This window comes from Dipodomys spectabilis, unplaced genomic scaffold (assembly GCF_019054845.1).
Source record: "Dipodomys spectabilis isolate Male_0828 unplaced genomic scaffold, ASM1905484v1 ptg000422l, whole genome shotgun sequence".
NCBI classification, from domain to species: Eukaryota; Metazoa; Chordata; class Mammalia; order Rodentia; family Heteromyidae; genus Dipodomys; species Dipodomys spectabilis.
The window spans coordinates 690,996-704,501 of NW_024871099.1; positions in this window are offsets into that span (position 1 = coordinate 690,996).

The following is a 13,506-nucleotide window of genomic DNA, read 5'->3' on the forward strand; positions in this document are numbered from 1 at the left end:
TGTTGGGCAGTTACAGTTGCTTAGGGAGGACAATAAGTACATTTGTTTTTAATAATCATTACCCCATATCTCTTTTTTTAAATAAGTTTTTTATCGTGAAAATACTGTACAGAGGAGTTACAGTTACATGAGCAAGGTAATGAGTACATTTCTTATCAAGCATTGTTGCCTCCTCCTTTGTTTTTCCCTTACCATCCCTTCCCTCCCACCTCTACAATTACACTCTCCTCCCCCAACTGAAATTGTAAAGTTCATTTTTCAATAACATCTTGTACATCTCATTGTTACAATGGGTCAACTTGTATCCTTATTTAAACATTTTGTTTTTTCCCTTCCCTTCCCCAAATTATATCAACATCAAATACAGGGAAAACAGGGGTTATACTATGGGGGAGGAACATACAAAGCAACAAAAAAATCACATGGTAACTTATAAATATGTTAGAAACAATAGCAAGAAAGAGAAAAACCACTTGTGGCCCTATCCTGGAAAAAATTATATTGAAGTGAAGTAAGCCAAGCCGAAAGAAACATAGGTCCTATGGTTTCCCTTATTTGCAATAACTAGTATATGTCTGGGACAAGTAGAAAAGGTCAAAAGCTATGTACATATGACCAGATAAGATGAAGTTAAGCAAAATGAACCCCAAGATAGGGACACAAGTGTTAGTAGTAATTTTCTTAGTAGGTTCACCTTGGTTGGTTCTGATATGCTATGAGTTTGTAGGTATGACACAACAATAGCAGTTTATCTTCCGCAACCAGATTTGATTCATACTTGCAGGATCTTTTCATTGTTGTTGGTCTTAAAGATGATATACAGAGGAGTTAAAGTTACATAAGTCAGGTAATGAATATACTTTTTGGACAATGTCACCTCTCCCTTCGCTCTCTCCTACTTTTTCCTTCCTGTCCCAGCCCATAAGTTGTATAGTTCATTTTCCACATCGTGTCTAGTGAGTACCACTGCTGCATTTGTTCATTCTTTGTCCCTCATCCTCTTTCCCCTCTTACCCTCCTGAAGACAAAAAGGAAAACAACAAAAAAGAAAAAAATAATCTCTTTTTTCCATTTCTTAGAGTTCATTTCAATAAAATCTATGATCAGAGGCACATAGGCATTGTGCCTTTGTGATCCTCTCCTAAGAGTATCCTCCTTTGGTTTCACTGTGTGTGAATGCCTAGTCTTATAATTTACCATGGTCCAGTGTATATTAGATCTAACTTTTGCATATAAGAGAAAACACTCGCCATTTGTCTTTCTGAGCTTGGCTTACCTCACTTAATGGGATTTGTTCTAGGTAGCTCCATTTCCACTTACAGGATCTGGAAGCTCCTCCAGAGCTGAGCGAATCATTTAATTTACACACAAGATACCTACTCTTGTAATGATGTAATATGTGCAAGAAAGATCCAGGTTTTTGGTACAGCCATCATTACTACATATTAACTCTATTAAAGTCAGAGATTCTCTCTCTCTCTCTCTCATTCTCTCTCTCTCCCACCCCCCCTCTCTCTCTCTCTACACACACACACACACACACACACACACACACACACACACACACACGTATGTATATATAAGTGTAAAGTCTACCCTGGGAAGGTGAGTCAGATTCCTCCCTTCTCTTCACTAAGTTTCTGCCCAGTACCCGTGTCACCTAGGTAACTGGCACACTTGGAGGCAGTCATTTTCCCATCCTCTGAAGTCACATCCTGGGTGCCCCGGTCAGGCCTCCCCTGGGACCAAGGAAGGGTCCCAGGCCCTCAGGTCACATCTGCATCCAATGTGGCCACACAGTCCCTCACCTGGCCCCTCCTTCTCCCTGCTCCTTCCTTACATAATATATATTTGTATGTCTCTCTTTCACTGTCTGTTTCTCTGTATCTGTTTCTATCTCTCTGTCTATTTCTCTCTCTTTCTCTATCTGTCTGTCTCTCTGTCTCTCTGTCTCCCTCTGTGCCAGTGCTGGGACTTGAACTCAGAGCCTCACACTCTCCTGACTTTATTTATTTATTTATTTTTATCAAGGCTGGCATTCTGCTATTGGACTCATACTTCTACTTCTGGATTTTTGCTGGTTAATTAGAGACAAGTATCTCATTGGCTTTTCTGTGCAGGTTGGCTTTGAACTTTGATCCTAAGATCTCAACTTCCTGAGTAGCTAGCATGACAAGCATGAGCCACGAGTGTTTGGCTATCAGATTCTCTTGACCAAGTGTTTATTATCTGTATGTGTTATCATGGACGTTGGAGGAGCTTCTCATTCTTATTCTGTGCAACCATTCTATATATGTCTTGGCTGATTGGTTTTAGATTAGCCATTTAATGAAAATAAAATGTATTTGGAGAGCTCCGATGCTGCTGTCAATATATCAGGATCTCTGAAGACATAAAAATGAAATCATTTAGTGAGTTTCTTTCCCTTAATGAGAAGTCATGCTACAGGCAACTTCTTGGGATAATGAAAGAAGCCGGGTGTAAAATGTATACATGCAGTTGGGGAGGTCTAGCGGTTTCATGTGTGTGTTTATCTGCTGTATAATTCTCCAAACTAATTAATTTTATGTGATTGATGAACATTTGATAATTCAGGCCTGATTTTATTATTATTATTATTATTGTGCTAGTCCTGGGGCTTGAAGTCAGGGCCTGGGCACTGTCCTGAACTCCTTTTGTCCTGGGCTAGCACTCTTCCACTTGAGCCACAGCTCCACTTCTGGCATTTTTGGTGATTAATTAGAGATAACAGTCTCTCAGGCCCTCATGGGTAGGCTGACTTCAGATCTCCATGATCCTCAGATTTCAGTGTCCTGAGTAGCTAGAGTTACAGGCATGAGCCACCAGTGCCTGGCCCATCTTTTTCTTTTTTGAAAACATAGTAAATATCTCCTATCAAATATTCCTTCCTGGGCAAGAAATTGCTCCTAATAAAGTAATGTGTTGTCTCTGGCAAGACTGAGGTCAGCAATAATGCTGGGAAAAGGTTTGTGAAAATCTCTTTGCATGTCTTTCTAGTCTAATCTGGAAACTGCACAGAGGCTTTCTGGGTGGTGAGAAAAGTCTTGTCAATGTTAAGCATGTAAGAAATAAGCACAAGCTCTCTTCCCCAATATTTTTCCTTTTCTCTGTTTGCAGGCTGGTTCCAAGAGAGGGGAGGTCAGCAGGGGAGAGGAGGAGAGAGCACGGGAGATTGTCACAGAGCTGTGTCCTCCGTGTCTCTGGTCCAGACCTTATGGAGCTACTCTCTGTATGAAAAGTTAGCTTATTGGAAAGTTAGTGATCACTACATGTGATTCCTAGATATTCAATAATAGGCTAGACCTCAAATTCCTTCTGAGTTAATGCTGGAAAGTCTATTTGCAACTCACCTGCATGAGTTTGGATCTCTTAAAGGCTTGGCATGCTCCTGGGAAGGTCATCTTGGCAACATCTTGACACAGGCTGCTTCTACTCACATCCTTCCAGTGCCTGGCCTTCTCTGCCATTGTCATGTTGGATTTTGGAAGGATTCTTAAAATTACTCATATAGGGGCTGGGAAGGTGGCTCAGTGGTAGAGTGCTTGCCTTGCATGCATGAGGCCCTGGCTTCGATTCCTCAGCACCATGTAAGTAAAAATAAAAACGCCGGAAGTGACGCTGTGGCTCAAGTGATAGAGCACTAGCTTTGAGCTGAAGAGCTGAGGGACAGCGCCCAGGCCCAGAGTTCAGGCCCCACGACTGGACCCCCCCCCCCAAAAAAAAATTACTCTTATAATCTTATTATTATCTTAAAATATTTATACAAAGGTATTTTTAATTCCACACGCCCATGTAGGAGTACAATGTACCTTGATCAATATCATCCTTTCCAGCATTCTTCCCCATCTCTCCCGACCCCACCTCTCCCTCAGATTTGTTTTCCTCTTTCCAGCTTTAGTATTATTACTAGTACACATCATATAAACCAACATAAACATTTTACAAATTTTCTTTTATTTTCAATTTAATGGATTAATTGATCAATCCCATGCTTCCATCATTCTTCCCCATTTTTCCAGACTCTGTCCATACCCTCAAGTGACAAGGATATACTTATACATTTATACATTGGATATAATGGTTGTATTGGACTACCCTTCCTCTCTCCATTTATCTACTTCCTTGACCTCCTTTTCTTCTCCCGGTAAATTTTGAAAGATACCTGGATGCTCACAAGGGTGCCTCTAGAGTGAGAAGCTTAGAGATAGAGGTGTCATTGAAGAATTACAACAAGGAAGTATATACTTTTTATGGGAAGTCATGCCAGAGTGACCTGATTGATGCAGGTTTGTGCGTTCTCTCTGTCATAATTATGTGAATGACACTAGAACAAGAAGCAGATGGCTTCCCTTTCATGAAACCTTCAGAAACCAGATGGAGAGCATCAGAGCCAAGCAGGGACTTGTTGGTGAGGAATGAACCAAGGGAGGGATAGGTAGGCCACATGGTATGACCATGATGGAGCAGGGCCACATATCTGGGGTGGCCACTGAGCTACAGATGACCGTGGAACCCTTGGGCTGGTAGAAAAGCTCAAAAAATGGTGTCTCTTGGGGCTAGAAGCAAGTATATTCATCTCCAGCAGTTCTGATACTTGTAGCAATCTGCATGATTCTCAGATTGACTGCTGGCTGCTTTGTATAAGACTGTAAGAGAACTCACAGTAGCTGATGAAATGGGTATTTGTTAAATATAGTCCAAATAATGGAACAGTGTTACTTATTGGACTCTATATGGAAAATGAACTACACAACTTGTGGGTGGGGATGGGAAGGAAAACTGGTAGACAACAAGGGAGAGGGTGACATTGTCAAAAAAGAAATGTCCTCTTTACTTGACTTACATAACTGTAATCCCCTCTGCATATCACCTTCATAATAATAATTAAAAATGTAAAAAAATTGTCCAGATTTTTCAAGTACTCAAGGGACAGGGTAGATTAGGGAAAACAAGGCTTGGGAAATAGCAGCCAGGATTTCAGCGACAACACATCTTAGTGCCAGGTAGTGGCTCAAATCCATAATCCCACAGAAATCTGAGATCTGAGGATCACAGTTTAAGCCATCCCAGGCAGGAAAGTCTGTAAGACTCTTTAAAAAGCTAAGGGACAACCCAAGAAAAGCCAAGGACCAGATGGATTTACAGCAGAATTCTACAAGGCCTTCAAAGCAGAATACACAACAATACTCCCCCAACTCTTCAATGAAATTGAAAGAGAAAATTCACTACCAAATTCTTTCTATGAAGCCATCATAACCCTCATCCCAAAACCAGGCAGGGACTCATCAAAGAAAGAGAACTATAGACCCATTTCTTTGTTGAACATCAATGTAAAACTTCTCAACTTCTCAACAATTGACTTCAACAACTCATCAAAAAAAAATCATACACCATGATCAAACAGGATTCATTTCGGGAATGCAAAGCTGGTTCAATATACACAAATCAACTAATATAATTCACCACATCAACAAGAGCAAGGATAAGAACCACATGATTATCTCAATAGATGCAGAAAAGCATTTGACAAGATACAACATGGAACATTCCTCAATATAATAAAGACTGTGTATGACAAACCTACAGCCATCATTATACTTAATGGTGAAAAGTTAAAGCCATTTCCCCTAATTTCAGGAATGAGACAAGGATGTCCACTCTCTTCACTCCTCTTCATCTTAGTATTAGAATGCCTAGCTAGGGCAATAAGAAAGTTGCAAACATAAAAGGGATCCAAATTGGGAAAGATGAAGTAAAACTCTCCCTCTTTGCAGATGACATGATCTTATACCTAAGAACCCCATGGACTCCATTCCCAACTTGTTTCAGCTGATCAGAAACTTTGGCAAAGTAGCAGTGTATAAAATTAACCCTCAGAAATCAGGGGCTTTCCTGTATGCCAATAATGAGAAGAGCGTGGCTGAAATTTTGAAATAGCCCCACAAAAAATAAAATAGGAGTTAACTAAAGAGGTGAAGGACCTGTATGACGAAACTTTAAAAACATGAAAAAGGAAAATTAAAGCAGAACTAAAGAAGTGGAAAAACCTCCCATGCTCCTGGATTGGGAGGATTAACATTGTGAAAATGTCAATACCGCAAAAGGCTATCTACAAATTCAATGTGATACCTATCAATATCTCAACCCCATTCTTCAAGGAAATAGAAGAAGCATATGGAACAATAAAAGACCCCGAATAGCAAAAACAATTGTTACCAGAAAGAATAGTGCTGGAGGAATATCAATTGCAAATTTCAAACTCTACTACAAAGCCATAGTAATCTAAATATCTTGGTACTGTCACAAGAACAGACCTGAAGACAAATGGAATAGAACTGAAGACCCAGAAATGAATCCACAGACCTCTAGCCACCTAATCTTTGACAAGAAAGCTAAAAGAAATAGAATGGAAGAAAGACAGCCTCTTCAGTAAATGGTGCTGACAAAATCGGTTAAACACCTGTAGAAAACTAAAGCTAAATCCATATATATCACCCTGCACTAGAATCAACTCCAAATGAATCAAAGACCTTGAAGTCAAAGCACATACCCTGAAAACATTACAGGAAGGAATAGGAGAAACTCCAGGGCTCCTTGGCACAGACAGAAATTTTCTTAATAAAGATCCAGAAACACAATAAATCAAAGAAAAGTTGATCAAATGGGATTGCATGAAACTGCAGAGCTTCTGCATGACAAAGAATATAACTAGCAAGGTCAACAGAAAGCCCACGGACTGGGAGAAGTTGTTCACTAGTAATACTATGGACAAGAGTCTCATATCTAAAATTTACCCAGAACTCAAAAAATTAAATCTCCTAACAACAAATCCTCAAAGAAACAACTGCCCAATTAATAAGTGATCTAAAGACTTAAAGAGAGACTTGTCTGAAGAGGAAATAAGAATGGCCAATAGACATATGAAGAAATTCTCAACTTCTCTAGCCATAAAAGAAATGCAAATCAAAACAGTGTTAAGATTCCACTTCACCCCAGTTAGAATGGCTGTAATCAAGAAATCTAGTAACAACAGATGCTGGAGGGATGTGGCCAAAAGGGAATCCCTACTGCATTGTTGGTGGGAGTGTAAACGTGTTCAACCACTTTGGAAAGCAGTATGGAGATTCCTCAAAAGACTCCACATACAGCTCCCCTATGACCCAGCAATCCCACTTTGGAGCGTTTATCCAAACGATCACAAACAAGGTCATATTGAAGCTACCAGCACAACCATGTTTATCACACCATTATTTACCATAACTAAGATATGGAACCTCCCCCCCCACACACACAATGGAATTCTATGCCTCCATCAGAAAGAATGACATCGCCACATTTATTAGGAAATGGAAAGACTTGGAAAAAATTATATTAAGTGAAGTAAACCAGGCCCACAAAAACATAGGTCCCATGGTTTCCCTTATCTGCAATAACTAGTATATGTCTAGGACAAGCAAAAAAAGTCAAAAGCTAAGTACATATGACCATTTAAGATGATGTTAAACTAAACGAACCCCAAGACAGGGACACAAGTGGTTTTTTTCTTTCTTGCTATTGTTTTTAATGTGCTTACAATGCACTGTGTGATTCTTTTGTGTCTTTTGTATGTTCTTCCCCCACAGTATAACCCCTGTTGTCACTGTATCTGTTTCCGGTGTCCTGCATCTTGTATATACATTTTTATAATTTGAGGAGGGGAAGGGATATAACAAAATACTTAAAAAGGATACAGGTTGACCCATTGTAACAATGAGATATACAAGACACTATATTGAAAATGAACTTTACAATTTCAGTTGGGGGGGAGGGAGGAGTTGGGAGGTGGGGAGGAAAGAGATGGTAGGGGAAAAACAAAGGAGGAGGTAAAAATGCTCAATAGGCCATGTACTCATTACCCTACTCATGTAACTGTAATCCCTCTGTACAGTATTTTTACAATAAAAAAGAATAAATGGGGAAAAAAAGCTAAGGGACAACACTAAGGCCCTGAGGTTAAGCCTCAACACACACACACACACACACACACACACACACACACACACACACACACACACACACACACACACACACACACACACACACACCCCACAGAGTCATGAACCTTCCCAATGAACCAACCAAGAACTCTTTCTGTCAGGGTTCCAGCAAGAACCCAGTGGTACCTCAGAGGGAGTTTATTTAGGTGGCTATAGAGATCTGCATGCAGTTTCAGTTATAAAAATTATGTGGAGAGCCATGAGGGATGAGCAGTAGGTGAAAGCCAGCATTTTTCTCAGGTAGAGTCTGTGAGCTCTGCCCAAGGTACTTTTCAGTCCCAAAGTGCTTGCTCATTACTCCCAGCTGGGGATTCTTTGCAACCAGCCCTGTGGTAGTTAGCTGGCAGTAGCTTTGGCCGAAGACAGCTCCCTGCATGTCATATCTGATCTGTAGGACAAAAAAAGGAACCTGATCCTCTGGGGACAGATATGAAGATTCTCCCAGCTTCAGATACCTATCAAATTAGCCAAGGCTTTAAGGATTCAAAAGTCTTCCTTCTCTTTTTTTTTTGGTCAGTTGTGGGACTTGAACTCTGGGCCTGGGCACTGTCTTCAGCTCTTCAGCTCAAGGTGAACACTCTACTACTTGACCCAGCACCACTTCTGGTTTTCTGAGTGGTTTATTGGAGATAAGAGTCTCACAGGCTCCTGTCCAGGCTGGCTTTGAACCATGATCCTCAGATCTCAGCCTCCTGAGTAGCTAGAATTACAGGTGTGAGCCGCCAGTGCCCAGCTTTCCTTCTCTTCTTTACAGGGAAAAATCCCAAGAGCATTTTCATCTTCCTCCCTCCTCCCTCCTTTCTCCTCTCTTTTCCTCTTTCCCCCCTCTTCCCTCCTCCTCTGTCTTCCCTCCTTTTCTTCCTTCCCTTCTTCCTTTTTTCTTTTCTTTCTTCTTTAATGCTGGACCTGGAACTCAAACTAGGACCTGGTATTCCCCCTTAGCATTTTTACTCAAGGCTAACACTCTACCACTTGGGCTAGAGCTCTACTTCTGATGTTTGCTGACTAACGAGATAAGAATCTCGTTGACCTTTCTGCTCAGGGTGGTTTCCAACTGCTCTCCTCAGATCTCAACCTCCTGAGCAGGTAGAATTATAGGTGTCAGCTACCAACACCTAGTCCAAAGAACCTTTTCCAATAAACACAAATCTACACAAAGTAAGGATTTTTGTTGTTCTTTTGATGTGTGTGTGTGTGTGTGTGTGTGTGTGTGTGTTATAAAATCTTTTTCTTCCCTTGTGGAAGATGGAATCCTGTGTGGATTCAGCGATTTTCACATGTTAGAACAAGTGTCTACCATCTTGAGCTTCCATTTTAGATTCTGGTTCTTACAGAACCTTGCTTACAATACCCCCCTTGGCCTGAAGAAGTAGCTACCAGGTGTCTAATCCAGGTGTCTAATCCTAGCTACTCAGGAGGCTGAGATCTGAGGATGGAGGTATCAAGCCAGTCTAGGCAGAAAAGTTCCCAAGACTCTTATCTCCAATTAAACAGAAAACAAAAAACAAAACAAAACAAAAAACCCTCAAAAACCAGAAGTAGATCTGTGGCTCAAGTGGTAGGATACCAGTCTACCAGTCTACCAGTCTACTGGCGCGTGCGCGCGCACACACACACACACACACACACACACACACACACACACGCACACACGGAAGCCAGATGGAGTAGTGATAGGAATGATTCTGCAGCTTCTGAAAGGATGAGCGGGTCACAATGACTGTTCAAGGATCTCTGCAAGGGAGAAGGACAGATTCCCCAACCTTCTTTACACCCAGTCTCTAGCCACTGTGTCCCCCACCCAACTCCAGCTGGCCCACCTCCATGCCTGCCTTTTTATTGGGGGAGGGGGGCTTGAACTCAATGCTCTTGTTTAGTTTTTTACTCAGAGCTGGCTCTCTACCATTTGAGCCACACCTCCACTTCCTGCTTTTAACTAGTTCATTGGGATAAGAGGACATTCCTACCTGGGCAGGCTTCAAACGAGGATCCTCAGACCTCAGCTCCCTGAGTAGCTAGGATTCTACACGTGAGCCTCCAGTGCTTGGCTCAGAAATGGAATTTTGATCTCCATATCTGTGATCCTAACCACTGTTCCACATTGTTTATTCTGATTTCTAGGATGTATGTCCCTTCAAGGTCTTCTGTGAACATCTGATCCAGCCCTTCGGTCTCCTCCATTAGCTCTCCATCCATCATTCAGCCGTCGAGAACCACAAGGTGCTAGCTGAGCATTTTTCAAGCCTCTGGTATGATATGTTCATGGGAGCAAATGACTGTAAATTCTCCTAACTGCATTTCATGTTTGCATGAAGCCAGAGGAAAATTCGAAATTGAATGAAGGCTATCACCAAATCCTTGCTGGGTGTCTGTCTTTGTTCAGAGCTCTGGGTGAGTCTCGTTTAATTGACTGACAGTTTTGATGGCAGGAATAAAATGTCAAGCAGTTGTTTGAACAGAGGGGTTCTCATTATGTGACATGGCAGATGTAAAAACCCAGTGAAATGTTTTCTCTTGGGCAGTAATGTCACTGACCAGAAAGAGTGCGTTACTTGGAAGAAGCCACGAGTATTCTTGACAAAGGAAATGTAAATGTTGTCCTAATTCATGGCTTATTCATTCATTTGGTTTTGTTCCAGTACTAAGGGCTTGAAATCCAGGGCCTGGGTGCTGTACCTTAGCTTTTTCATTCTAAGATGGTGCTCAACTACTTGAGCCACAGCTTTACTTCCTGCTTGTCGGTAGTTAACTAGAGATAAACAGTCTTGTGGACTTTCCTGACTGTGCTGACTTTGGACCATGATCTTCAGATCTCAGCTTCCTGAGTAACTAGGATTGGCCCACCATGTTGCATAGACTCAGCCTTTGAGCATGCCAGTCAGCCTCTTCTCTCTTCTAGCCCAACTCCCTCCAGTAGGCAGTTCTGCATCTGGGGAGCATCCTCAGAGATAATCCTTTCAAATCCAAGCCTTCCTTGTTCTTCCCTCATGGCAGAAACCTTGATACAAGGGAACACAGGTTTCTCCAACAAGGGTTTTGGCAACATCATGGTGCATATTTTAATTAATCAATTAATTTTTATGGAGTTCAAGTTTGGGCTACTGCTGCCTTCTTTGCTCAGGCTGGTGCTGTGTTCAATTTGAGCCCAGCTTCACTTTCAGCTTTTCAGTAGTTAATTGGAGATACGAGCCTAACAGCCTCACAGACTTTCCTACCTAAGCTGGCTTTGGACCACAACCCTCAGATCTCAGATTCCTAAATAAGTAGGATTACAGGTGTGAGCCACTGGGGCTCAGCTCCTGGAAAATATTCTTATATCTAATACTTCCCAGTTTTATTTACTCATATAATTTGTCCTTCTATGAAATTACCTCATTTATATGTTTTGTCTCTCCAGCTAAAATAAATGTGTTGTAAGGCCAGAGGCTCTGCTTTGTTTTATTGCTGTTATACCGAGCATGATAGGTGCTCAATAAATGAATTTTGAGAAGATGAAGAGGCGAGCAAATGCCTGAGCTCCATCCAAGGGCCACGCCTGCGCTGTACAGGCAGCTCTCAGCTGGTCTCCTCTTGGTTACAGTAGTCCCAGCAAGGGCACGGTGACTGAGAATGTAGTATAGGTCACATCTGCAAAGGCTTCTGGAAAGTGTCAAACTGGGTAACATTAACAGGGACCTATTTATGAATAAGAATGTTGAACATTTCATCAAGCATTTCTTAGCTATTTGTACATCTTCTTTGAGAACTGTTCATTTGGCCATTTATTAACTGAATTATTTATTCTTTTGGTTTTGTTTGTTTTTTTGTTGGGCTTTGTTGTTTGGTTGTTTGGGGTTAGTGTTGAAGCATAAACTCAGGTCCTGAGCTCTCCCTTAGTTTTTCACTCAAGACTGATGCTTTTCACTCAAGGGCTGAGTCAGCCCTCAGTGATGGTTAATTGGTAGCAAGAGTATCATGGATGCTCCTGCGTGGGCTGGATTGAACCTGAGATCATGAGATCTCAACCTCCTGAGTAGCTAAGATTACAGGCTATGAGCCGGAGGCACCCAGTTGATCTTTTGTTGCTTTACTTTTGGAATTCTTTCTAAAGTCTTAATCCTTTATCTGAGGAATAACTGGCAAACAATTTTCTCCCATTCTGAAGCTTTTCTTTTTTATTTGGCCATTGTTTCCTTTTCCATGCAGAGGCTTTTAAATTTGATGCAATTCCCATTTTTTATTTTTGTTCTTATTATCTGACTAATTGGAGCTCTGTTTATAAAAATGTTAATTTTGCTTGTATCTCCAAGTAGTTTTGAAATTTACATATTAAGATCTTTGGGGCTTGGGGGGCATGGATCAGTTGGCACAGCACCAGCCAATGAGTGAAAGCATCAGGTACTGAATTTGAATCCTGAACTCAGACCAAAAAAGAAAAAAAAGAATCTTTGGTCCAGTTAGAATTGATTTTTGTATAGGGAAAAAGTTAAGAGCCCAGTTTCAGCCTTCTGCGTGTAGATGTTCAGTTTTTCCAACATTATTTATTGAAGAGATTTTTTTTCCTTCAGTGTAGCTTTTTGGCATCTTGTTTAAAAATTAGATGGTTTGAGATATTTGGTCTGATTTTTAGGTTTTCTATTCTATCCCATTGATCTATATGTCTGTTTTTGTGCTGGTACCATGATTTGTATTTGTTACTGTGGCTTTGTAGTTCAATATAAAATCATGTATCATGAGACCTCCACAGTCAGAATGGCTATCATCAAGAAAACAAATGCTGGCAAAGTGACAACAAATGCTGGCAAAGATGTGAAGATAAAGGACTCATATATTGTTGGTGGGATGTAAATTAATGCAACCACCATGAAATCATTATGGAGGCTCCTTAATAAAATTTAAGATGTGTCTATGGCTCAGATTTATAATTTTAGCTACATAGGGGGCTGAAATCTGAGGCCTGAGTGTGGAAGTAGTTCAGGCATACAAATTCTAGAGACTCTTATTTCCAATTAGCCAGTGAAAAGCCAAAAGTGGAGGCCTGGGCCCAGTGGGAAAGCATCAGCCTTGAGCAAAAAAGCTAAGTAAGAGCTAGAGGCCCTAAATTCAAGCCTGAGTACTGTCTCTCACACACACACACACACACACACACACACACACACACACACACAAAAGTTAGAACTATCATATGATCTTGCTCTACCCCTTTTGAGCATGTATCAGAAGGAATGTAAGTCAACACCCAGTTGAGATAACTTGAATACCCATACTTCTAGCAAAACTATTCACAATCACCAAACTATGACATTAGCTCAGATGTTCATCTGCCTATCAAGTGATAAAGGAAGAATACGTGATGAATAAAATTACATCACCTTCAGGAAAATAGATAGAAATCATGTTAAGTGAAATAAGTCAAATAGGGAAAGACAAATAGGTTTTCTCTCATATGTGGAAGCTAGTCTTAAAAAAA